At 37.5% G+C, this 27,500-nt stretch overlaps 1 long non-coding RNA gene across 2 annotated transcripts in view; it reads left to right on the forward strand.

The window, feature by feature from the left end:
* The window catches only part of LOC123861680 (uncharacterized), a 96,031-nt gene that overhangs the window by 45,173 nt on the left and 23,358 nt on the right, over positions 1-27,500 (forward strand). Inside the window, exons 6-7 of one of the 2 annotated variants that reach the window (XR_010405214.1) lie at positions 24,641-24,784; positions 26,472-26,571. This is a non-coding gene — a long non-coding RNA (uncharacterized LOC123861680). Of the gene's footprint in view, positions 1-24,640; positions 25,690-26,471; positions 26,572-27,500 lie in introns of those variants that run through there. The other variant, XR_010405213.1, reaches the window with a different exon arrangement.

The following is a 27,500-nucleotide window of genomic DNA, read 5'->3' on the forward strand; positions in this document are numbered from 1 at the left end:
CATCATTAAAGGATAAAACTGTGGTGTACTCAAATAATGAAATACTATACAGCAGAATGAAAAGGGTGAACTACAGCTATAGGCATGAATATGGATGAGAATCTCAAAAATGCTGAGTGGGGAAAAAAGCTATCACAGAAAAATACTTAGAATATGATTCCATTATATAAGATCAAGGACAGGAAAAACTAAAAAAATATAGGAATATATACGTTGGTAGCAAATACGTATTTAGAAAGTGAAAAATCTGGTGTTTCTTCTTCTTTTTTTTTTTTTTAAGATTTTATTTATTTATTTGTCAGGGGGAGAGAGAGAGAGAGAGAGGCAGGCAGAGGGAGATGCAGGCTCCCTGCTGAGCAAGGAGCCTGATATAGGACTCGATCCCAGCACTCTGGGATCATGACCTGAGCTTAAGGCAGACTCTTAACCGACTGAGCCACCCAGGCTTCCCTGGTGTTTATTATTCTTTAAACTATATATGTTTATTGTATTTTACCCTTTCATTTCTGATACATTTCACAGTAATAAAGTAAAATAGAAAGTATTCATTTAATTCTATATTCTATGAGAGTAGGGATTGCCCCCTTCTTTCTGGTCTCCATTTCACATCATTAGAGACTAGTCTTCCTGTATGGCTTACATAACAACCAGATCCCTGCAGCAAGGCTTCCTATTCACCAGAGTATGAAGTGTGATAGCTTGGATAATAGATGATTCAAGGTTCTCCCAGGTGTGATCCCAGCTGACCTTTCCCATCTTGTTTTCTACCACAGCATTTACTGCAGCCACATGGATCCACTCATGGATCCGATACCAAAACATACTGAGTTTTCTCACTTCTTGGTCTTTGCTTCTGACATTCTTACTACATGTTAGTTTTAAGTCTAAAAACTGTACTTTTTATAACCATGAACCTCCCTACCAGCATATTTTTTTTGCATTTTTAAAATAAGCTATTTTTAATATTTTGTAAAGAGCAAGATTGTCATGTCTAAAGCAACAAACTTCAGTTTTCACTGAGAAATGCAGACACCATTGTGTTTGCTTGTGATTATCTGTGATTATCCTTCTGATGGAAAAATCTCTTGTTTGAGCTGAACACATCTTGTTTTTGCAATATGATTATAGAATTAGAGATTCTGACCCCTCAAAGGACTCTCACAACTACGATGAAATTATTAATGCTTTGTATTTGTACGATATGCTATAAGTAACATAGTGATTCAGTTGATTATCAAGTATCAACTAGAAAACGTCTCCCTCATTTTACAGTTTAGGAAACTGAGGGAAAGAGAGAGGCTTTAATCAATAAAATAGCATGATTTAGTAGGTGGGTTTAAGTTATTGCATTAGTAGTAGAAATAAAAATAGCAACAATAATAATGTCCTGAACATGAAAGACTATCAGGTCCTGAATTTTCCCTGTTACCTGAACAACTTTACTTATGGAAAAGTTTTACAAAATAAAGATGAATTTTTTTTCAACAAATATTGGCTGACCACCTGCCAAAATGCAAGGCAACATGTTAGGTACTGACAGAATCACAAAGATTAATATGACTTGTCCAGTGCCTCCAAAAAGCTTACAAAGTAGGAGGGGGAATCTCTACCAGTATTTGTGATCAGATGCCAGTTTTTGTGTATGGGCTAAAGATTAGACCTTGCTCAGTTAGCACACTAAAAAGAACACCTAGTACTTTTCCTTAATCATTAAAAGCCTTCAGAATGTATTCAGTAAATTAGTAAGCATACCAAGGAGGAGAGAACATTCTGACATATATCAGTGTATTGTTTTTCATTCAAATAGCATCTTAGTTCACTGGAGGCTTTACATGAATGTTTATTACAATATTATTTCTCTTGATTAAGATGATAGCATGTGATTAATGAGTTTCATATAACAATTAAAATAAAAATTTTCCACCTTTCTGATAAACAGGAATGTCCAGATGTTAACAACTTTGAAACTTAAAACAAATCAGAAAAATGATTGCATAAACCCTTAGGCAATGACAATCTTTTGCAAATGTGTCTGATTGTAGGAGGTTAGCACAGTTACAGCTCTAAACTATTATGAAGGTCTTGGTTCAACCTACAGCTGTATACATGCCTTTAAACTTAAGTATAAGTAACATTTTATTTATTTATTTGTTTATTTATTTATTTGACACAGAGACAGCGAGAGAGGGAACACAAGCAGGGGGAGTGGGAGAGGGAGAAGCAGGCTTCCCGCCAAGCAGGGAGCCCGATGCGGGGCTCCATCCCAGGACCCTGGGATCATGACCTGAGCCGAAGGCAGATGCTTAACGACTGAGCCACCCAGGTACCCCAAGTATAAGTAACATTTGCTGTGAACAGTACACATTTCTCAGAATTTCTCAGTCTTTTCTTTGTCTTTTAGTTTGATGACTATTATGAAAATGTCATACAGTACAGACTAGCAATATTGATAGCAAAATAACTAGTAATAAAGAGAGTTTTGCATTATGGATCCTTGGATGAACTCAAATAGAAAGGAATCAGAGGAGTATTTTGTTGATAAATGATTCTACCTGCTATTAACTAGGCAGCACTTTGAAGGAGATCACTTAGGAATAGGAATTTCAATGTAAAAGATTATTTTTACACACATATACCAATATTCTATAGTTGAACAAACTAAAATATATTTGGTTATTGCATTTCAGAGACTATTAGAGATTATCTAATACTTTTTTCAACAGTAGCACCCTTTAAACAAAATCATACACAATAGCCCAACATATAAAACTAATAAAATTGAGCTGTTCTAGAAGGGAGTGGAGAATTCTTCTTTATCTAATAAATGGAGAAAATAAGTAAGATACATCATGAGGCTTTTGAAGGAAAGGATGATTCACAGCTGAAAGAATTTGCACTTGACTGCTTTGACAGAGTACTTTGTCAGAACAGAGGACAGTCTTGCAATTCAGAATAAGGATCATGAGAAACTATATTTCCTATTACATTCCCAGAAAGTAAATTATTACTAACAGAGATATGTCTGGTTAATTATCTTCAAACTACAATACTCACACAACCTCAAATTTGAAAGACTCAAAGAAAATAATTATAATTTTTTAAAAAGATCTTATTTATTTATTTGAGAGAGCAAAAGCAAGAGAGATCACAGAGGGAGATGGAGAAACAGACTTGCTGCTAAGCAGAGAGCCCGATGTAGGGCTCGATCCCAGGACCCTGAGATCATGACCTGAGCCAAAGGCAGACACTTAACCGACTGAGCCACCCAGGCACCCCTAAAAGTAATTATAATTTTTAATCATATTACTGTTTTAGTAATGGCGGAGTAGTTCACATTGGACCAATGCTCCCACAGATAACAATTTTCAACCTTAGATAAAGTATAATTATACTTACTTGAAGGCACTGGAGAGTGAGTGACCAAAGCTACCAGAAACTAGAGAGAAGTTGACCCTTAAAAGAAAGGAAAGTCACTGGAATATATCTGCAATTTTTATGGCTTTTCTCCTAAGAGTGCTCCCCAGTCCATGCAGAGTGGAACAACTAGAATTCAAGCAAAAAGCTAGTCTTTGACAATGTCAAAATGACTGGACAGTGAAGGGGAAAACCCTGGAAAGGAGATAACCACATAGGAAGAGTAGTGAATTCTGCATATAGATTCAGCCCAAATCTTTGACTTCTGTTCTGCACATTCATGAGGGAGACTCCAAGCAGCATGGCTAAAAGAAACAGGCTAAAAGGAGATCGAAGCGGAGATTACTGTTGCTGCTGACCATAGAGGAGACAGAGTTCGGAATTTGAGTACAGTTAATTTATCCAATACTCAACAGTTTCCAGAGTACCGTGTAGCCTCCATATTTGGCAAAAATATTTTTCAAAATTTGAAGGCATAATAAAGACATTTTCAGACAGAGGCTGAGAAAATACATCACCAGCACACTTGAAGGAATATAAGATAGTGTGGATCTTTGCAAAAGGATAAAGAATTCCAGAAAAGGTAAATTTGTAGGTATATGTAAAAGACTTTTTTCTCATTTTATTTTTTAAAGATTTTTTAAAGATTTTATTTATTTATTTGACAGAGAGAGCAGGCAGAGCAGCAGGCAGAGGGAGAGGGAGAAGCAGATACCCTGCTGAAGAGAGAGCCCAATGTGGGGCTTGATCCCAGGATCCTGGGATCATGACCTGAGCAGAAGGCAGACATTTAACTGACTGAGCCACACAGGCACCCCTCATTTTATTTAATTTTTAAAACCAATTTATTATTTAAATAAAAGATAAAAATAAAAATGTAGAGTTTATAATATACGTAGAAGTAAAAAGTATAACAATAATGCATAAAGATAGGAAAGGAGAAGTGTAAGTGTACCTTTGTAAGGTTATTACATTATATGTGAAGGGGTATAATATTATTTGAAGGTAGATTGGGATAAATTAAAAATGCCAAACTCAGAGCATCCACTAAAAATAGAACAGGTATAGCTAATAATCCAATAGAAAAAATAAAATGGAATGTTAAAAGTAACCCAAAAGAAGATAGGAACAGAAGAAATAAAAGAACAAAGAAGAGATTAGACAAACAGAAAAGAAATATCAGAATGATAGACTTAAACCCAACCATATCAGTTATTCCATTAAATATAAATGGACTAAACATGCCAATTAAAAGGCAAAGATTGTTTAGACCCACTGCATGCTATCTATTAGAAACTCACTTAAAATGAAATGCAGGGGTGCCTGGGTGGCTCAGTCAGTTAAGCGTCTGCCTTTAGCTCAGGTCATGATCCCAGGGTCCTGGGATTGAGCCCTGCGTCGGGCTCTCTGCTCAGTGGGAAGCCTGCTTCTCCCTTTCCCACTCCCCCTGCTTGTGTTCCCTCTCTCGCTGTGTCTCTCTCTGTCAAATAAATAAATAAAATCTTAAAAATTAAAAAAAAAAGAAATGCAGAGGTTAATTTTTTTTTTTTAAGTAGGTGGAGCTCAACACAGGGCTTGAACTCATGACCCTGAGATCAAGACCTGAGCTGAGATCAAGAGTTGGACACTTAACTGACTGAGCCACCCAAGTGCCCCTAGGTTAAATTTTTTTTTAATGGAAAAAATTATGCCATGAAAATGTGAATTGTTAAAAAACTGGATTAACCATTAATATAAAGTAGACTTCAAGATGAGGAATATTACCAGAGACATTTCATAATGATAGATGAGTCAACTCTTCAGAAAGACATAAATAATACTAAATGTATATACACCTAATAACAAAACTTTAAAATACTTGAAGGAGGGGCACCTGAGTGCTTCAGTTGTTTAAGCATCTGGCTCTTGATTTTGGCTCAGGTCATGATCTCAGGGTTGTGAGATCGAGCCCTGTATGGGGCTCTGTGGCTGGGCATGGAGCCTGCTTAAGATTCTCTCTCTCTGGCCCTTTGTCCCTCCCCTACATCTCTCCCTCTCTAGAAGAAAAAAAAAAACTTGAAGGAAAAGCTGGAAAAAAAAAAAAAAGGAAAAGCTGACATTACAGAAAATAGAAACAGATAAATGTACAATTACAGTTTGCAATTAAGCATGTCTTTCTCCATAATTTATAGGACAAGTGGAGAGAACATTGGTAAGGATATAAATGACTTGAACAACATTATCAATCAACCAAATTGCAGTAATTGACATTTATAGAACACAACACTCAAAAATGGCAGCATACACGTATTTTCAAGTTAAACCATATACTGGGCCAAAAAACAAGTTTCCATAAATTTTGAAGTGTTGAAATGATATTTAGCATAGGCTGGTTACCCATAACAGAATTAGATTAGAAATCATTATAAAACTATCTGGAAAACTCTTAAATATTTGGAAATTAAACAACAAACTTATAAATAACTCTTGGGTCCAAGAAGAAATTATAAGAGAAATTGGAAAATAGTTTGAACTAAATGATATCAAAAGCATAACACATGAAAAATTGTAGGGAGACCTAAAGCAGTGTTTAGAGAGAATTTTATAGCTTTAAATATTCATATTAGAAAAGAAGAATGTTCTAAAACAATGACCTAAATGGTGCCTCAGTGGCTCAGTTGGTTAAGCATCTGCCTTTGGCTCAGGTCATGATCCCAGGGTCCTGGGATCCAGCCCCGCTTTGGGCTCCCTGCACCATGGAGAGCCTGCTCCTCCCTCTACCTCTGTGTCTCTCTCTCTGTCTCTCATGAATAAATAAATAAAATCTTATAAATAAAATAAAACAACGACCCAATATTGAATCAAGAAAAGCTGAAGGAAAGAGTAAAGTTAATAAAAATTAAGTAGAAGAAAGGAAATAATAAAGAGAAGAGCAGATATAAGTGAAAAAAAAAGACCAATAATAAAAAATATAACAATGTCAGGGCACCTGGGTTGCTCAGTCATTAAGCGTCTGCCTTTGGCTCAGGTCATAATCCCAGGGTCCTGGGATTGAGCCCTGCATCGGGCTCCCTGCTCCGCGGGAAGCCTGCTTCTCCCTCTCCCACTCCCCCTGCTTGTGTTCTTTTTGTCAAATAAATAAATAAAATCTTAAATAGATCTTAAAATAAATAAAACCATTATATATATATGTATATAACAATGTCAAAAGTTGGTTATTTGAAAAGATCAGCAGGGTTGCCTGGCTGGCTCAGTTAGAGGAGCATGTGACTGTTGATGTCTGGGTCATGAACTGGAGCCCCATGTTGTGTGTAGAAATTGCTTAAATACATAAAACTTAGAAAAGACCAACAAAACCAATAGCGCCTAGGTAGATGGATCAAGAAATAAGAGAGAGAACACAGGTTTATCAATATCAAGAATGACAGGGGAGTTATCAGTATAGATCCTATAGACATTGATAGGATAACAAGGGGATATTATAAACAACTTTTATCATTTTTAAAATTTGATAATTTAGAGGAAATTCCCTGTAAATACAACACAACTTAACAAAACTAGTCCAATATGAAAGGAAACAGAGTGGTCCTGTATCTGTTAAAGAAATTTAATTTGTTATTTAAAATTATCAAAGAAAACTCCAGACACAATGGTCTCACTGATGATATCTACCAACATACATTAAGGAAGAAATAACCGAATCTTAGATGAATTCTTACAAAAAATCAGATAAGAAGGAATACTTCCCAACTCTTTTTTATGAGCCAGCAGTACCCTAGTACCAAACCTGCAAAAGACAGCACCAAAAATAAAAAAGAAGGGGCACCTGGGTGGCTCAGTCAGTTGAGTGCCCGACTCTTGGTTTCGCTGGGATTGTGATCTCAGGGTTATGGAACTGAGCCCTGCTCAATGCTCAACGGGGAGTCTACTTGAGATTCTCTCTCTCCCTCTTCCTCTGCCCCTCCCCCCTGCTCTCTCTCTCTAAAAAATAAATAAATCTTTAAAAAAATAAAATAAAAAGGAAAAAGAAAAAAGAAGGAAAGGAGGGAAGAATGTAAGGAAGGAAGAAAGGAAAAATTACCCACCAATATTTTTTATAAACGTAGAAGAAAAAAAACCTTTACAAAATGTTAGCAAATTAAATTCAGCAGTATATAGAAAGGACAATACAATGTGATCAAATAGTCCTTATCTCAAGGATGTAAGGTTGAATTGACATTTAAAAGTTCTTCAGTGTAATTCACCACTCTAACAGAATAAAGAATAAAAACCACATGACCATTCTAACAGAAGCAGAAAGCATTTGTCTCCACTTGCCTGTAATCTCAAAAATATTACACTGAGTGAAAGAAGCCAGAACCAAAATAGTACATAATGTATGATTCATTTACATGTGGTTCTAGAACAGGCAAAACTAATCTATGGTAAAAAAATCAGTACAGAAGTTGCTCTTGGATGGTATTGGGATAGGGATTCACTGGAAAGAAGCATGAGAGAAATTTTTAGGATCATGGAAATACTCTTAGGGGTGGGTTAAATTGGTTTATACAGTTGTCAAATAATACTCAAGATTCATGTATTTCACTGTATGTAAATTTTACCTAAAAACCAAAAAAATAATTAGGTAAAAAATCATCTTCACTTGCTAGGTTTGCTTTTCACAGTAGCGTGGGTTAACAATCCTAAAAGTGCATCTCTATGCAAATAAATATTTTGAGGATAATGGAACCAGTTTTCTCACTGTTGAAGAAGGAAATTACAAATATGGCAAGGGGGAGGGAGCATATATATGTACATAAACATAAATATATATACATATTTTTTCTAGCTTTTTCTGTTGAGGGGGCCTAGAAACAATGACACATCAATAGCAGTAAGCAAATCTAGCACCCAGAATTGGTTCCTTTATTTTTCCCTTAAGATAGGGAAAGAGCAAAATGAGCATACCAATATTTTGTGCCAGAGAATAGAGAAGTGCTCAGAGAATGATTAGAGTGTGTCAAAGGTACAAAGGATCTAACCTAAAGTTTTTCTCACTACCTAAATTTAGCTTTTTACATTTACAATTTGAGCATGCAAGTAAATGATAGAAATGGAGTATAATCCATTGAATAAAACAAGATTCCAAGAGTCCATGATGATATGAAGGAATTAATTGATTAATTAATTAAGAAAAAGGGAAGCTTTCGGGGCGCCTGGGTGGCTCAGTTGGTTAAGCGACTGCCTTCGGCTCAGGTCATGATCCTGGAGTCCCTGGATTGAGTCCCGCATTGGGCTCCCTGCTCTGCAGGGAGTCTGTTTCTCCCTCTGACCCTCCCCCCTCTCATGTGCTCTCTCTCATTCTCTCAAATAAATAAATAAAATCTTTTTTTAAAAAAAGGGAAGCTTTCATTTACAATAGAATGGTAACTAAAAGTGTAGAAGAAATGCTGAAGTGGGACATCAGTAAGTGGATGTTTGAACCAGTAGTTGAAAATATGACGGTATGTTCACATAGTATCCAAATACTTTCCCACAAATTACTTAATATTTGCATAGAGAAGAATATTAACTTTACAATGAGATAATGTCTTGGCCACTACTTTCACTTAGTGAGTAAAGTTAGCATTAGCAATATTGGGACAATCTGACATCATGTGTTAATTGATATGATGCTCTCTGAAGGATATAGCATCACTTTTGTGTCATTCTTGCCAAAAATGCATAACCTGAATTTCATTATGATGAAACAGCAGACATTCAGGTTGAATGACATTCTACAAAATATCTGGTCTATATTCTCAACACTGAGGAACTGTTCTAGATTAAAAGAGACCAAAGAATCATCACAACTAAATACAGCATGGTATCCTGGGTTAGACTGTGGACAAGGAAAAAGAAATAGCTATGAAGAACATTAATTTGGACAATATGGACCTCAGATTAGATCATAGTATAATATCAATGTTAAACTTCTTTTTTTTAAGATTTAGTTTATTTAGTTAGAGAGAGAGCAGGAGAAGGGGCAGAGAGATAGGGAGAGAGAGAGTCTCAGGCAGACTCCACACTCAGTGCAGAGCTGGCCCAGGGCTTGATTCCACGACCACAACCCTGAGATCATGACCTGAGCTGAAATTAAGAGTCGGAGGCCCAAATGACCCAGGGGCCCCCATGTTAAACTTTCTGATGTAGGTCATGTACTGGTTATGTAAGAGAATGTCCTTGTTCTTAGAAAATACACACAAAAGGGGCCCCTGGGTGGCTCAGTCCATTGAGTGGCAGACTCAGTTTGGGCTCAGGTCCTGATCTCAGGGTCCTGGGATTGAGCCCTGCATTGGGCTGTGGGCTTGTTGGGGAGTCTGAGGATTTTGTCTCCCTCTCCCATTGCCCCTCCCCCCCTCACGCTCATTCTGTCTCTGTAAGGTAAATAAATAAACCTTTCAAAAAGAAAATACACACAAAAGTGTTTAGGGGGTAAAGGGCACAGTTGACTTCTAATCTGGTAACAATTTTAAATGGTTCAGAAAGAAAATATATACATATATATGCGTGCATGTATATGTACAAACAAATCAATGAATTAAATATTGTCAGAGAATGATAAGTGGTGCAAAATTTAAACAGTTTGTGAGTCTGCTGGGTATATGGGAGTTCCTTATGCTATTCTTGCAAGTGTTTTGTAAATTTGTAATTATATCAAAATTTAAAGTTATTCATACTACCAGCATGCATATGTATAAGTGTATCAGCCTGCATGTGCGTGTGTATGGGTATCTGCTAAATTCAGTGGCAGGTTGCTATTCTTTAAGTGTAGGAAAAACAGGAGCTCTTAGTGTTAAGTTTGAAATGGTGATGCATATTCTTTTTTTTTTTAAGATTTTATTTTATTTATTTATTTGACAGAGAGACAGTGAGAGAAAGAGCACAAGCAGAGGGAGTGGGAGAGGGAGAAGCAGGCCTCCCATGGAGTAGGGAGCCCGATGCGGAGCTCGATTCCAGGACCCTGGGCTCATGACCTGAGCCGAAGGCAGATGCTTAACGACTGAGCCACCCAGGCACCCCTGGTGATGTGTATTCTTAAGGAACACAAACCCTCTATGTTGATAGTCCCACCATTCTCTCTTCTTTGAGTGTTTTGTTGTTGTTTTGGAAATACTGAGAAGTTGGGAAAAGATACCCCACTTTATTTCCACCCTTAATCAAAACTAGTATGCCTCATGTTCAGGATCTACTTAGGATTAAGTCTGCCTGGCAGTATGAATATTTACAATCATGACTTCAAACCTGTACATGAAGCAATTCTATCTCTGTTGAACTGCTTCTAGGGATGGATTACTTGAAGGATTTAGTATAATCCAAAAAAACTCAATGTGTATCTAGTATGAAAAATCTGTTCATAAAATTCTACAAGAATGAACAGGTGGAAATGTTTTATAAACCCAAAAAAATAGGAAACTTTAGTAAAGTTATTTGTTTTTATCAACAGTATACATGCATTTTGTTTAAAGAGTCAAATAATTCATCAAGTTTTATTAAGAAAAATAGCAGTGCCTTGGCCTCCTTCTACCCATTATGCACTTTTCAGAGGCAACTATTTTCATCTCTTACAAAGGCTATTTATTTTGATGTTTACTGCCATGTCTCTAAATAACATGCTTAATTGTTATTTCTCAATTTTTTGGTTTTATAAACTATTTATTAGTTTCTTACTGTGGAAGATGGGGACCTAACTTTCTTTGTTCTCCCTTTACCCACCACACAGGCATTCACCCTTCCCTTCCTTCCATCCTCCCTTATCCCCCATCCTCCAAAAATTGTTCTATCAGAATTTTGGTTACATTGATTTTTTTTTTTTTTAAGATTTTACTTATTTATTTGAGAGAGAAAGAGAGAGCACAGGAACAGAGGGGAGAGGCAGAGGGAGACAGAGAAGCAGACTCCCTGCTGAGCAGGGAGCCTGACTCGGGGTTCAAGGACCCCTGGGATCATGACCTGAGCTGAAGGCAGATGCTTAACAAACTGAGCCACCCAGGTCCCCTGATTACATTAATCTTAAGGGTTTACATAATTATGACTACACAAATACTAGCCAAGGCAAGTAGTATACCATTACCATCTTCTTTTCCTGAACACATCTTTATTTTTTCCCAGAGTTAATAATTGTCATGTTTTTTCATTGGTTTAGTTTCTATTTACTTTTTTTTTTAACTATTATTTTTTTTTTAAGATTTTATTTATTTATTTGAGAGAGAGAATGAGAGAGAGAGAGCACATGAGAGGGGGGAGGGTCAGAGGGAGAAGCAGATTCCCTGCTGAGCAGGGAGCCCGATGTGGGACTCGATCCAGGGACTCCAGGATCATGACCTGAGCCGAAGGCAGTCGCTTAACCAACTGAGCCACCTAGGCGCCCTTAGTTTCTGTTTACTTATCACTAATTCAGCCCCAAACTCTTTGACAATGGTCTGAATCTCAAGAGGCTCCAATGCATCAAATATTTGGCTTTATCTTCCAAAAAAGTCTGGCATGGCACCTGTGATCTACTCCAATCTGAACTGGTTTGCTGTTAGGTCTGGTGAAAACTGTCATCCTGGAGTCTCCATTTACTATCATCCTGGTGACTTCTTTCACCCCTTGCCTATTGTAGACCTGTTTCCTGTGCTGTAAGTCATTTTCATTTTTGCTTATACTTTTGTTTTAGAGGAGCACATTCTCTAGTAACTTCCTATGAGAAGAAGCAAAGAAGTTTTGTTTCACTTTGTTTTTTTAAGTCTTTGCATGTGTGAAAATATCCTTAGTCCCCCAGTGTCCTTGATTTGTAAGGAGTAGGACCCTCACCAAAGATAGTAAGATTGACAGAGAAAGACATGTGTCATATGACCTCACTGATAGGAGGAATTCTTAATCTCAGGAAACAAACTGATGGTTGCTGGAGTTGGGGGGGTGGGGTGGGAGGGATGGGCTGGCTGAGTGATAGACATTGGGGAGGGTATGTGCTATGGTGAGCGCTGTGAATTGTGCAAGACTGTTGAATCACAGATCTGTACCTCTGAAACAAATAATACAATATATGTTAAGAAAAAAAAAAAAAGATAGCAGGAGGGGAAGAATGAAGGGGGGGAATTTGGAGGGGGAGACGAACCATGAGAGGCGATGGACTCTGAAAAACAAACTGAGGGTTCTAGAGGGGAGGGGGTGGGAGGATGGGTTAGCCTGGTGGTGGGTATTAAAGAGGGCACATTCTGCATGGAGCACTGGGTGTTATGCACAAACAATGAATCATGGAACACTACATCAAAAACTAATGATGTAATGTATGGTGATTAACATAACAATAAAAAATTTTTTAAAAAGTAAGATTGAGCATGAATAAGTGAACATAGAGGTGAAAACCCTTTGAGAGAGTCAACGTCTGGAGGGTCAGAAATGGGTTCCAGAGGTCTGCCCAAGTACACTTATCTGAACTGAGGTGTTGAAACAAGAAGAAACTGAGGTGGCTTTACTTGGCAGTTTTGCATTTCTACCTGACTTCCACCCTCTATCTGCAGAATGAGAGATCAAGCAGAAGTTACAGAAAACAAGGATGCTGTATTTTTTTTTTTTTAAAGATTTTATTTATTTATTCATGAGAGACAGAGACAGAGAGAGAGAGGCAGAGGGAGAAGCAGGCTCCCAAGGAGCAGGAAGCCCGATGCGGGACTCGATCCCAGGACCCTGAGATCATGACCCGAGCCGAAGGCAGACGCTTAACCATCTGAGCCACCCAGGCGCCCAAGGATGCTGTATTTTTGTATATTTGAGTTTGTGATGTATTCCAAGTTGACTCCTCTGTACATTTCTGATTTCTTTCACCCTTTTCTCCCCCACAATGAGTGTCTTTTGCTTTTATCATCAGAAAAACCAGTATGGGTGTTTCTATTTCATGGTGAATTTTTGTGGAAAACTAAAGGAAATGTTGCAGAGGAAATGTTCCAAGGTATACAGTAAAGTTTCTAATCAACGGGTGATGGGAGAGAGCGGTATCAGAGGTGTTTTGATAAATGGAAGGTCAGTAGGGGGATCCTGCATTCTATTGAACATGATATAACACTTTGTAGAGGGGTCTGGCCTTGTGCAGAAAGAATTACCACAATGTTTCAAAGAGTAACACAGGGATATAATGACTTTATTTTGCCAGTCATTTTCCTCCACATGGAAACTTCATTCTCACTGTGCCCTCTTCAGACTCTCCTGTCTAGAGATAGGTTACAGAGCAGGAACTATTTCATAGCCATCCCTGATTCTGACGTCTCACGGTTGTAGCTCCTGAGAAGATATATACCTAACTTTGGTGAGCTTTGTTCTCCTTAACACTTCTTTTTTTTTTTCCTGGATCCTATAATTGCTAATAAAAAGCCTACTGATGAGAAGTCCATGTCAGTCTGATTTTTATTCTTTTTTCAGTAATCTGTTTCCATACTCCTGCCCTCCTTACCTCTCATTCTCAAGAGTTTTTAAAATTTTCTCATTATCTTTGATTTCTACAGTTTAACTTCTGTGTGACTTAGTGTTGATCTGCATGTATTTATCCTAATTAAGATTCATTGGAATTTTCCATTCTTAGGATTCATGTCTAAGAAATTTCTGCACATCATCTTTCTGAATATTGCTTCTCTCCTATTCTCCACTTTCTCCTCCTGAAGTTTTTACTAGACACATATTGGAGCTTCTCATTCTATTTTTCATATTTCTCAAGTTCTCTTTTGTAGATTTTTTTCCTGTGTACCACCTTCTGGATTTTTTTTTTCATATCTCTTGTTTCTTCTCTATTCTTTTTCATAATGTATTTTGCCCCCTTAGACTTTTAACTATTTCCTTTGAAAAGATAATAACTAGACTTTCATTTTGCCTGGTCATCTTGGTGTCTGGCTGGTGATTCTTTCTCATAGATATTGTTTTCTTTCTAATTTTTGACTGTGAATTCATCCTCAGAGTTATTTATTGTGTGAATTTTATGTGTTCTGGATTATGAAGATATCCTTATCAGGTCATTTCTGATTTGGTTCTGCTAGGGCCCTATGGATTTTACTGGTTCTATGTACATTTTTTAATTTGGGGATTTTTAATTTGTCACCTTGAAGACAACATGAATTTTTACCACAACCACTCCCTGCAGAGGCTCTGGGTTCCAATTTCTCTTGGTGGCTCCTTTTCTATGCATGGCCCACCCTGTTAGTGTGTGTCCATGTGTGTGTCTACACACACCAATGGGTGGAGTTTTTCTTCTCCCTGTTTTGAAGGCAGAGCAGTTTGTCCTGCTGCCAGCTTTATGCAGTGACATCATTTACAGTCCTCTCTGCATAGTCTTTGTCTGTGGTGGCAGTCTCAACTCCTGTTTCTTCAAGGGCTTTTAGACCCTAGCTTATATTCAGCTCTGATCTTTAAGGGCCATTTGCCTTCAGCTCATGATCACTATTCTAATTTGCAGCTTCTCTTCATTTATTGGCATATGGGAATTTCTGGGTGGAATTTGTAGAGAGAAGAGCCAGGAAAATTATCTTTAGCTGGTAAATAAGTGGGTTTGAAGATTTTTAAAAAATAACCAATCTTGTTTTATTGCACTTCCGGTGTATACTTGTTATACTATTTAAGGTTTAATTTCAGATAGCTAATGGTCTATTAATTTGTAAGATTTCTATAGGTTTGCATAGGTTTTGTTGTTGTTGTTGTTGTTAAACTTATTTGCTTACTGGTTTCACAGAACCAGGAGCAAACTTCCAGGTTGCAAGTGTGGGTACTCTGGTGAAACATGGCTTAGGGGAAAGGATAGGGCTGTAATATCATGCAGATGATTCACATGCTGGCTTTAGCTGTTACTGCTCTCTGACGTTGGATAATTTACTTCCTCTCTCAAGTCATCACTTTCTCTGTTAGCAAAATAGGTATAATAATATTCAGCTAATATAAGAGGATTGAAAGTGGTCATGACAGACAATAGTAATTGAGTATTTATGATGTACTAACCACTGTGCTGCAAGCTTTGCTGGATTATCTCTTTTAACGTTTTTGAAATTTTTAGTCCAGTGCCTGACAAATGTCCAATAAATGTAGCTATTAGTCTCATGTAAGTTACCTCCCCCAAGCCAGGCTCTGACCCACATATGACACCCTTCACCCTACATCACCCCTACCGTTACTCAACAAGCTTCCGCTTGAACACAGAGTAGTCAGGATTCTAGCTTTGGAGTCAGACTCCGTGGATTCAAATTTTCCACTTTCTAGCTGTCTGGCATTGGGCAAATAAATTGAGTTCCTTATCTGTGAAACAAGGATAATGATAGTTTCTTCTAGAGTAATTCTAAGGATAAAATAAGTTAATTCTTGTAAAGCACAGTAGTGCCTGGGACATTGTAAACCCTCAGGAGGTTATTGCCATTATTTTTGTTATTACTAGAAATTTGTTATCTCCTTGAATAGCGTATTTTATTTCTGGGGTGTTCTAATGTTAAAAACTCAATTTGAACTGAAATCTGCCTCTCTGCCATGTCTACCAATTGGTCTTATTTTTGCCATCTGGAGTAGTACAGTTAAAATCTGATTCTCCTTTCCTAAGATGGCACTTTATTTATTTATTTATTTATTTTTTAAGATTTTATTTATTTATTTGACACACACAGAGAGAGCACAAGTAGGCAGAGCAGCAAGCAGAGGGAGAGGGAGAAGCAGGCTCTCCGCTGAGCAGGGAGCCTGACACGGGGCTCGATCCCAGGACCCTGGGATCATGACCTGAGCCAAAGGCAGTCGCTTAACCAACTGAGCCACCCAGGCGCCCCTAAGATGGTACTTTAAACATCTTTTTTGTTGTTGTTCTCCAGAATAAACACCAACTTTCTTCAAGTATTTTCCACAGACATGGATTTGAGTCCTTTCACCATTCTACAGACCTTCTTTTTTTTTTTTTTAAGATTTTATTTATTTATTCATGACAGAGAGAGAGAGAGAGGCAGAGGGAGAAGCAGGCTCCCAAGGAGCAGGGAGCCCGATGCGGGACTCGATCCCGGGACCCTGGGATCATGACCCGAGCCGAAGGCAGACGCCCAACCATCTGAGCCACCCAGGCGCCCATTCTACAGACCTTCTAAGAGCACAACTCAGTTTGAGAATCCTACAGTGGGAACACCACCATCCAGGCATTGTCTGAGGAGTTTGGGGTACTATCACACTTCCTTCTTAGGAATATTGCATATTTGGTTAAACTATTATAAATTTAGACTTTCTATTATATAAAGTCAAACTCATTCATAACTGGCACAATGTTCATGTGTGTTAAATTTTATTTTATTTTATTTTATTTTATTTTTTTATAGATTTTATTTATTTATTTGAGAGAGAGAATGAGAGAGAGAGAGCACATGAGAGGGGGGAGGGTCAGAGGGAAAAGCAGACTCCCTGCTGAGGAGGGAGCCCGATGCGGGACTCGATCCTGGGTCTCCAGGATCATGACCTGAGCCGAAGGCAGTCATTTAACCAACTGAGCCACCCAGGCGCCCCATGTGTGTTAAATTTTACTTCTCTTATTTTGCCTTATTATTTTAGCCTTCTTAATCTGTTTGGATCCCTAGACTGCCAACCAGTATATTAGCATTCCTTCTAGTTGCATGTCATTTTCAAGTTTGATGGGTAGACTGTCAATATCATTCATTCAGAGAGAGAATATCTTGGGGATGCCTGTCTGGCTCAGTCGGTAGATCCTGCAACACTTGATCTCAGGGTCATGAGTTCAAGCCCTACATTGGGCATGGAGCCTACTTAAACAAACAAACAAAAAACAGAGAGAGAATATCTTGGATATTTACCTTCAAGATATATCAGTTCAATTGGCACTTTTGGGTAGTGTTACTATCAGTTACTTACTATTTCCTGCCTGTTTAAATTTTATTCAAAATTACCCCTGGGGTGGGGGTTTTGAGGATCTTCAAATAGTTTCATATGAAATAAACCTATTAAAACAAAAGTAAATTTATGCCTTATTAATTGAAAATTAAGCACATTATTAATTAAAATTATTAGTATTTTTTGAGAGTGACTGTTCTGGTGACAAGAAAGCTAATGAGCATTGAAAAGGGAAAAAAATAATCTACTCTAGAAGCTAGGGTAAGGGTTAGTAACAATACACTGATAGCCACAAATTTCATTTGAACTCTTAGTTTAAAACTCTGACTTCTCCACTTTTTACTCAAACTATAAAAAAGGAAAGCATGCTTACCTTGGCTTTTTCTTTTTCTTCATATATAATATGAAGGAGCTAATCAACCAGTAAATGAGATTAAGGCAGGAAGAAGGAAGGAGACAGAGATACCATGTTATCTAATTATATGCAAACTCAGTAGATGACTTCTGAATAATTGAACATTGCCTTGCATAACTTTACACACAGTGAGTCCCCAGCAGTTGGAGTTTATCACTTTGGAGCTTTACAAGCTAAAGATAGAATGTATATAGGCTAAAGGGTCTGACTCCTGACCCCATGTAAGGATTCACAGAAGTACATTGGGAAATCAAGAAAAACACACTGGAAGGATCCTGAGAGAGCTCTGATTTGTCCAATGGTTCCTCTCTGAAATTGACCCCCTAATTTCTGTTAGAGTGCTCTAACTGAAATGCACATGTGACCAGGTCTCTGTATACTTTAAGATAAATTGTGCCCCACCAATCCCCTTTCCCATTGATTTAGTATGGTATACAAGGCCTTCCATGATCTGGCCCTTGTTACTTCACCTCTCATTTCCCTATTGCATTCTATGCTACTAAACAGGCTCTTTCTTGATTCATGCCTTTGTGCATGTGTATCCCTTTCCTGGAAGACAGCATTTCTTTTCATTTTTTTACTTTCTATCTCCTTAAAATATTTGGGACCTTTGAGATTATCAATCTCAATCTGTCCCGTCATTATAAGAGGAGGGAGAAAATGGAAGTATATCAGAGCAAGTTTGCTATATATATATATATATTTTTTTTTTTTTAAGATTTTTATTTATTTATTTGACAGAGAGAGAGACAGCGAGAGAGGGAACACAAGCAGGGGGAGTTGGAGAGGGAGAAGCAGGCTCCCCGCAGAGCAAGGAGCCTGATGTGGGACTCGATCCCAGGACCCTGGGATCATGACCTGAGCTGAAGGCAGTCGCTTAACTGACTGAGCCACCCAGGCACCCGCAAGTTTGCTATATTTACCAGAATTGGTCAGTATAAACCTGAAGTAAATTATGATAAAGGTACATACCATAATTCCTAGAGGAACCAGTAAGAAGACAGCTCAAAAAATAGCTTAAAAGTGAACAAAGGAATTAAAATGGTATACCAAGGAATGTTTGTTTAATGCATATAAAACAATAAAGTTGGAACAGAGGAACAACAATGACATGAGACATAAAGAGAACATATTAAAAGTTAGTTAATTAAAAAAAGAAAACAAATAGAAAAATGGTAGGCATAAATCTAACCACAAAAGTAATTATATTAAATCTAAATGGATTAAGCACTCCAATTAAAAGGCAGAGATATAAGTAAATAGGATCCAACTATATGCTGTCTATAAGAGACACGCTTTCATAGATACAAATAGATACAAATAGGTTGAAAGTAAAATGATGCAAAAAGTAACTGTAAGAGGGCGCCTGGGTGGCTCAGTCGTTAAGCGTCTGCCTTCGGCTCAGGTCATGATCCCAGGGTCCTGGGATCAAGCCCCACATCGGGCTCCCTGCTCGGCGGGAAGCCTGCTTCTCCCTCTCCCACTCCCCCTGCTTGTGTTCCTTCTCTCACTGTGTCTCTCTCTGTCAAATAAATAAATAAATAAAATCTTAAAAAAAAAAAAAGTAACTGTAAGAGAGATAGAATAGTTATAATATCAGATGAAATAGACTTTAAGACCAAACAAATTGTTACTATGGAGAAAAGGGACATTATAATGATAACATGATCAGTCCATCAGGAAGATAAACAATTAAAAACATATATACATCTAAGAATAGACCTTCAAATATATGAAGCAAAACCTGAGAGAATTGAGGGGAGAAATATAATTCAACAATAATAACTGGAGATTCTAATGTACTACTCTCAAAAACTAAAATAATAACTAGACAGAAAATCAGAAGTTATAGAAGTCTTAAACACTGTTAACCAAATTGACCTATGTGAAACCTAAAGATTTCCACCAAACTAAAGTAAAATATACAGTCTTTTTAAGCATATGGGGAGTATTCTTTAAGCTACCATATACAAGGCTATAAAATAAGTCTCAGTATATTTGTAAGGATTGAAATCATACAAAGTATGTTCTCTGAGCCCAACAAAATTAAATTAGAAATCAATAATGGAAGGACATTTGGAAAATCCCAACAATATTTGAAAATTAAATGTTTCTAAATAACCCGTAGGTAAAAAAAAAAAAATCACTAGAGACATTAGAATGTATTTCGAACTGAATTAAAAGGCAAACAACACATCACAATTTATGAGATGCACCTAAAGCTCAGGAAAATTTATACACCTCTATGTCTCTATTAGAAAATAAGAACAATCTCAAAATCAATAACCCAAATTTCTTCCTTAAAAAATCTAGAAATACAAGAGTAAATCAAGCTAAAAAAAAAAAAAAAAGAGTAAATCAAACTCAAACCAAGCAGAAGGAAGGAAATAATAAAGATTAGAGAAGAAATAAATGAGAAAGAAAACAAACAACAACAATAAAGAGACAGTCAATAAAACTAAAATTTGATTCTTTTAAATCTTTTTTTTTTTTAAAGATTTTATTTATTTATTTGAGAGAGAGAGAATGAGAGACAGAGAGCATGAGAGGGAGGAGGGTCAGAGGGAGAAGCAGACTCCCTGCCGAGCAGGGAGCCCGATGCGGGACTCGATCCCGGGACTCGAGGATCATGACCTGAGCCGAAGGCAGTCGCTTAACCAACTGAGCCACCCAGGCGCCCTAAAATTTGATTCTTTTAGAAAATCAACAAAATTGACAAACTTTTAGCTAGACTGACCAAGAAAAAATAGAGATGATACAGATTACTAAAACCAGTAGAGAAAGATGGAACATAACCACTCACACTACAGGGATAAAAGGATCATACACAAATATGATGGAAAGCATTATGGTAACAAATTAGATAACCTAGGTGAAATGTACAAATTCCTAGAAAGACACAACTACCAAAACTGACTCAAGAAGAGACAGAAAGGGGTGCCTGGGTGGCTCAGCTGGTTAAGTGTCTGCCTTCAGCTCAGGTCGTAATCTCAGGGTCCTGAATCCAGCTCCCTGCTCAGCAGGGAGTCTGCTTCTCCCTCTCTATCTGTCCCTCCCCCCTGCTCGTGCACATGCCCCCTCTCTCTCAAATAAATAGTAAAAAATAAAATATTTATTTATTTATTTTTAATAAAAAAATTTTTTTAAAAGAAGAGACAGAAAATCTGAATAGATCTGTAACAGGTAAAGAGATTGAATTAGTAAAAACAAAAAACAAAAAATAGAAACAAAAACAAAAAAACCACAACCTCCCACAAAGAAAAACCTGTCCAAATGCTTTCACTGGGAAATTCTATTAAACATGTTTTTTTAAGTTGTTTTTTTTTTAAGTAGTCTCTACCTGATGTGGGACTCGAACTCACGACCCTGAGATCAAGAGTCACAGGCTCTTCTGACTGAGCTAGCTAGGTGCCCCTCTATCAAACATTTAAAGAAGAATTAATACCAATCCTTCACAAACTCTTCTAAAAAATGGAAGGGGGTGGGGGGGTGGATATTTCCCTTTCATTCTGAGTCTGGCATAACCTTGATACCAGAGTCAGATAAAGACATAACAAGTACAGTACAGACCAATATCTGTCATGAAGGTAGACAAAAAAATTCACAACCAAATATTAGCAAACCAAATCTAGCACCATGGCCAACTGAGTTTATCCCAGGAATGTAAGGTTGGTTTAACATCCAAAAACCAATCAATGTAACACATCATACTAATAGAATAAAGGGGGAAATTGTGATTATTTCAGTAAACATAGCAAAGGCATTTGGCAAAATCCAGAATCCACTATGAATTTTTAAAAACCAACAAAAACATACTCTCAACTAACTAAAAAAAAGAGAATGATCTGATAACAAGAGTCTACAAAAAACCTACACCTAACATACCTAATGGTGAAAGGTTGATTATGTTCCCCAGTAAGATAGGGAATAAGACAAGGATATCTTTTCTCACCACTTCTGTTCAAGATTTAACTGGAGATTCTAGTCACTGCAATCAGGCAACAACAACAAAAAATAAATAAATAAATGTCAGTCGGATTGGAAGTGAAGAAATAAACTGTCTTTATTTGTAAATGATATAACCTTATACATAGAAAACCTTAACAAATCCACAAAAAGCATTATTAGAACTAATAATGAATCTATTATGGTTATAGGATATAAGATCAATATACAAAAATCAAATGTATTTCTACATATTAACAATGAACATCTAAAAGTGAATGATGCCATATACTAGGACTTCAAAAAGAATAAAAATATTTAGGAAAAATTAACAAAAGAAATGCAAGTCTTGTACACTAAACACTACAGAATGTTTCAGAGAAAAATTAAAGATCTAAATAAATGGAGAAATATCCCATATTGACTCTAGCAATCACTAAAAAGAGGCCAAACAACTCAATTAAAAAATGAATAGAAGAGTAGATATTTCACTAAAGGATTTATACAAATGACTAATACACTCACGAAAAGGTGTTCAACATCATGAACCATTAGGGAAATGTAAATTAAAACCACAGCGAGATACTACTACATGCTAACTAGAATGGCTATGAAAAAGACAGCCCGTACCAAGTGTTAGTGAGGTTGTGGAGAAAGGGGAATCCACACATTGCTGGTGGAATGTAAAATGGTGCAGCCCCTTTGGAAGACAGTTTGGCAGTTACTTAAAAAATTAAACAGATTTACCGTATGATCCAATAATTCTACTCCTAGTGATTGCCAAAGAGAACAGAAGGCATCTGTCCACACAAAGACTAGCATGTGAATGTTCATAGTGGCGTCGTCATTCAGAATAGCCAACAAGTGGAAACAAATCAAACGTTGATCAGCAGGTGAATGGGTAAATACAATGTTCATATCCATACAATGGAATCCTATTCAGCAGTTAAAAGGAACTAGCTACTAATATATACAACAGAGAGACTATATATTGTATGATTCCATTTACATGAAATGGTTAGAAAAGGCAACTTTATAGAGACAATAAGCAGATCTGTGATTGTTTAGGGCTGGGGATGGCAGTGGGGATTCACTATAAATGGACACAAGGGAACTTTTTAGGGTGATGGAAATATCCTAGAACTGAATTGTGTTTGTTGCACTGGTCAGTACATTTACTAAAAATCATTAAATTGTACTGTTAAAATAGGTGAATTTTATGTTATGTGAATTACACCTCAATAAAGTGTTTAAAAATAAAGAAATTCAATAACTTGTCACTTTTTAACATATTAATAGAAACCATTCCAACGATAAGGATGATACTGAGCCTTTGTTCGGTGCCAGTCACTGCTCTAAGCACTCTACTCAATCCTCACAACAGCCTCTTATTTCGTAGACAGAAATTGATACTATAATCCCATTTGCAAATGAGGAAACTGATGCCCAGAGGAGTTAAGTATCTTGTTCAAGTTTGTGCAGCAGATAAATAGGTGAGCCAGGGTTCATATCTAAGCAATTGGTCTAGTAAACATGCTCTCACCTCTCTGCTAATATAAATCAAATTTTATGATATTTTTAAAGATCTAATGAAGCAGCATCATTGCAAATTTCTCCTCTTGAAGTTGTAAAAATATACAGTATACCAAATTTGATAGTACAAAGCAGGGGAGGAAATGTGTTATTTTTCCGTTTTAGGATAATAGTAAAAGTGCTTCATCAGTGACCTAGACACTAATGAAGAATGGCTTCCATTTTCTTTTCCTTCCACTTTTATGGCAGGAGGCAATATATATCCTGAAGAGATAATGGACTTTAGAATTGAAATCACTGAGATTTGCTCTCTGAATCTGCTACTTAAGTTATGTAACTTGTTTGGAGCCTCATTTTTCTTATCTATAAAGATAGATTTAATAATGCCTACACCAGGATTGTGTGTAGGAGACACGATATGAGTTAATGTATATAAAATCTTAGCATCATGCCTTGCTTCTGTAGACACTGAACAAGTGGGAGCTTTCTTTAGTCATCAGGCTCGGGTCTCCCCTTATACATTAGAACCAATCATGTCTTCTAGCCCAGGGCAGGGCAGTTCTCTTAAGACTTCTTAGCCAGATTAAACCTGAAATTTAGAGTTTATCCATGGCTTTATTTAGTTGGCTACTTGGTTATATGTGATCTAGCTTAGTATATTAAAATATAGGATGGGGCGCCTGGGTGGCTCAGTTGGTTAAGCGACTGCCTTCGGCTCAGGTCATGATCCTGGAGTCCCTGGATCGAGTCCCGCATCGGGCTCCCTGCTCGGCAGGGCGTCTGCTTCTCCCTCTGACCCTCCCCCCTCTCATGTGCTCTCTCTCATTCTCTCTCTCTCAAATAAATAAATAAAATCTTAAAAAAAAAAAGCTGTAAAAAAATATATATATAGGATGAAGAAGCTCCTCTTCTGCAGGCACACATCTTACCTAGAAATCTGACTTTAATAATCTTCTCCCATGCTGGACGCTAACCAGACTCCAACCCTGGTCTCTAAGAGATATTATTTCTCTGTTATCTCCTAGTACCTTTAAGGGGTAGATCAGAGCCTCCCTTAAGTGTGGCTATCATCAGAACACCTCCTCAGAGTTCTGATGGAGGGAAGAAAGGTGGCTAGGAACAGATCTTGTTCTCATGCTAAGTTTTGTGGATGCCTAGGATTACCTAATATCTATGGGGCCCAAGGCCCTACTCACACAAATCACGGAGAGCCATTTTAGAGTAAGTGTGGGAAACTTCCTCTATCAGTGGCCACTGACATGTATTTATACATATTAAGAAAACATGTACTGAGGGACAGATTTTTGGAAGCATATTTTTTCTTTATGACAGAAATAGAAAATGTTTATCTACTTGGTAAATTATTGAAGCATTTTGTCCACTAGATGTCGGTATTGCGCTTGAAAAATAAACATGGTCTCGTGCTTTTATAACATAACATGTTATAAAATGAAAGTTAAATTTTTTAACGTTGGAATGGCATTTTTCTTTCTTTTTCTCTAACAGAAGAAGATCCCACCAGATGACCCAGACTGATCTTATTTCAAGATAATTTCCTTTAAAGAGAAATCAGGAAGGAATTTGTTATACACAATTTAGATCTGGAAGCATCCAAAGCCTGCTGAGGAATGACAGTTTCCAGTATAGAAAGTAACTTTAACATTTTCTGTTAGTTTGTTCATTCTGGGGGAAGAGTTCTTTCAACTTGTCCTTTAACTCTTCATGACCTGTGTCCTGTTTCCAACCAGGACCAACTTTCTTCTGAGGTTGGGAATTGGAACACCTTTCCAATATTCTTTCCTGCTTCCACATCCCAGCCCCTTCTGTGAGCCAAGTCCTCAAAACACATAGTATAATCCTGTTTCAATTGTAAAATTATAACCTAAGCATTTCTTTATTCATGGAATTAAAAGATAAGTCAGAATTTTTCTTTGTTTTCCTTTCCCCATTGTATTTACAAATGAAATGGAACCTACCAGCATATTGTTTTTTGAGCCCTCGAATATTTCTCTATCCCTGCAGTTATATTGAAATAGAACAGATGGAAGCACAGTAGGATCTGTCACATATGCTACACAGAGAGTCAAAAGGCTATCAGTGCTTTCCAAAACAAGCAAGAGAAAGAAAGAAAGGGGGGCAGAGGGTGCAGAGAACAGTGGCTATTCTTGATATATGTTAACTGGTACCACGTGGCTCATTAAACTGTTTTGAGAAGGAAGTTAAGCCCTGGAAAAGCCACTCTCTCCATAAATGCTACTTTTTTCTTTTTCTTTTTTAAGTAGGCTCCATACCCAGCATGGAGCCCAACGCAGGGCTTGAACTCATGGCCCTGAGATCAAGACTTGAGCTGAGATCGAGACCTAAGCTGAGATCAAGAGTTGGATGCTTAGCCAACTGAGCCACTCAGGGGATCCAAGTGCTAAATTTTCTAAGCACTATTTTATTTTGTTTTTTTTTTTTTTTTTAGATTTTATTTATTTATTTGAGAGAGAGAATGAGAGACAGAGAGCATGAGAGGGAGGAGGGTGAGAGGGAGAAGCAGACTCCCCGCTGAGCAGGGAGCCTGATGTGGGACTCGATCCCAGGACTCCAGGATCATGACCTGAGCTGAAGGCAGTCGCTTAACCAACTGAGCCACCCAGGCGCCCTCTAAGCACTATTTTAGTTGTATCTCACAAATTTTGTTATATTTTTATTATATTTAATTCAGAATACTAAAAAAGTTTCCACTGTGTTTTCTTCTTTCATCTGTGAAGTTTTTGGACATACTGTCCTCAATTTCCAAAAATTTGGGGATTTAAAACTTACCGTTCTGGGGCGCCTGGCTGACTCAGTCAGTAGAGCATGCAACTCTTGATCTCAGGGTCATAAATTCAAGCCCCACATTGGGCGTAAAGTTTACTTAAAATTTTTTTTTTAAGATTTTATTTATTTATTTGAGAGGGAGAGCACAGAGGGAGAGGGAGAAGGAGAAGCAGACTCCCCACTGAGCAGAGAGCCCAACGTGGGGCTCAGTCCCAGGACCCTGAGATCATGACCTAAGCCAAAGGCAGATGTTTAACTGACTTAGCCAGCCAGGTGCTCCCCGCTCCCCCCATTTTTTTTTTTTTAAGATTTTATTCATTCACTTGACAGAGAGAGAGATAGTGAGAGAGGGAACACAAGCAGGGGGAGTGGGAGAGGGAGAAGCAGGCTTCCTGCTGAGCAGGGAGCCCGATGTGGGGCTCAATCCCAGGACCCTGGGATCATGACCTGAGCCGAAGGCAGACACTTAATGACTGAGCCACCCAGGTGCCCCTATTTTTTTTTTAATTGTCTTTCTGTTCTTGATTTTCAGTTTAATTTCATTGTGGTTAGAGAAAATATTCGGGATGATGAAATCAATCCTTTATAATTTATGAAGACTTGCTTTATGGCCCTGCATATAGTCTATTATGGTAAGTGTTCTATGTATCCTTGAGAAAAATATATATTCTGCAGTAGTCAGAGGATGGTGTCTACACAGGCTGAATAGCTCAAGCTGATAAATTATGTTGTACATATCTTCTATACACTAATTTTTTGTCTGCTTGTTTTATTTGTTACTGAGAGATAGGGGTTGAAATCTCTATCTTTGTGGACTTATCTATATCTCTTTATAGTTCTGTCAATTTTTGCTTTGTATATTTTTTTGAAGCTATGTTAGATAATGTGCCTAAAGAGGCATCTAGCTGTTCAGTTGGAAGAGCATGCTACTCTTAATCTCAGGGTCATGAGTTTTTGTCCACGTGGGGTGTAGAGATTACTTCCATTAAAAAGAAAACTTAAAAAACATAATAATGTGGGGTGACTGCGTGGCTCAGTACTAAAATAAAAAAAGGTTACAAGTCCCGATGTTTATAGCAGCGATGTCCACAATAGCCAAACTGTGGAAAGAGCCAAGATGTCCATCGACAGATGAATGGATAAAGAAGATGTGGTATATATATACAATGGAGTATTATGTAGCCATCAAAAGGAATGAGATCTTGCCATTTGCAATGACGTGGATGGAACGGGAGGGTATTATGCTGAGTGAAATAAGTCAAACAGAGAAAAACATGTATCATATGATCTCACTGATACGAGGAATTCTTAATCGCAGGAAACAAACTGAGGGTTGCTAGAGTGGGGGGTGGGGTGGGAGGGATGGGGTGACTGGGTGATAGACACTGGGGAGGGTATGTGCTCTGGTAAGCGCTGTGAATTGTGCAAGACTGTTGAATCTCAGATCTGTACCTCTGAAACAAATAATGCAATATATGTTAAGGAAAAAAAAAGAAGAAGAAGAAGAAGAAGAAGAAGGTAGCAGGAGGGGAAGAATGAAGCGGGGGAAATCGGAGGGGTA

The sequence above is a fragment of the Mirounga angustirostris genome, unplaced genomic scaffold (genome assembly GCF_029215605.1).
Source record: "Mirounga angustirostris isolate CCGP_5_RB_7025 unplaced genomic scaffold, mMirAng1.0.hap1 SCAF_9, whole genome shotgun sequence".
Classification (NCBI taxonomy): domain Eukaryota; kingdom Metazoa; phylum Chordata; class Mammalia; order Carnivora; family Phocidae; genus Mirounga; species Mirounga angustirostris.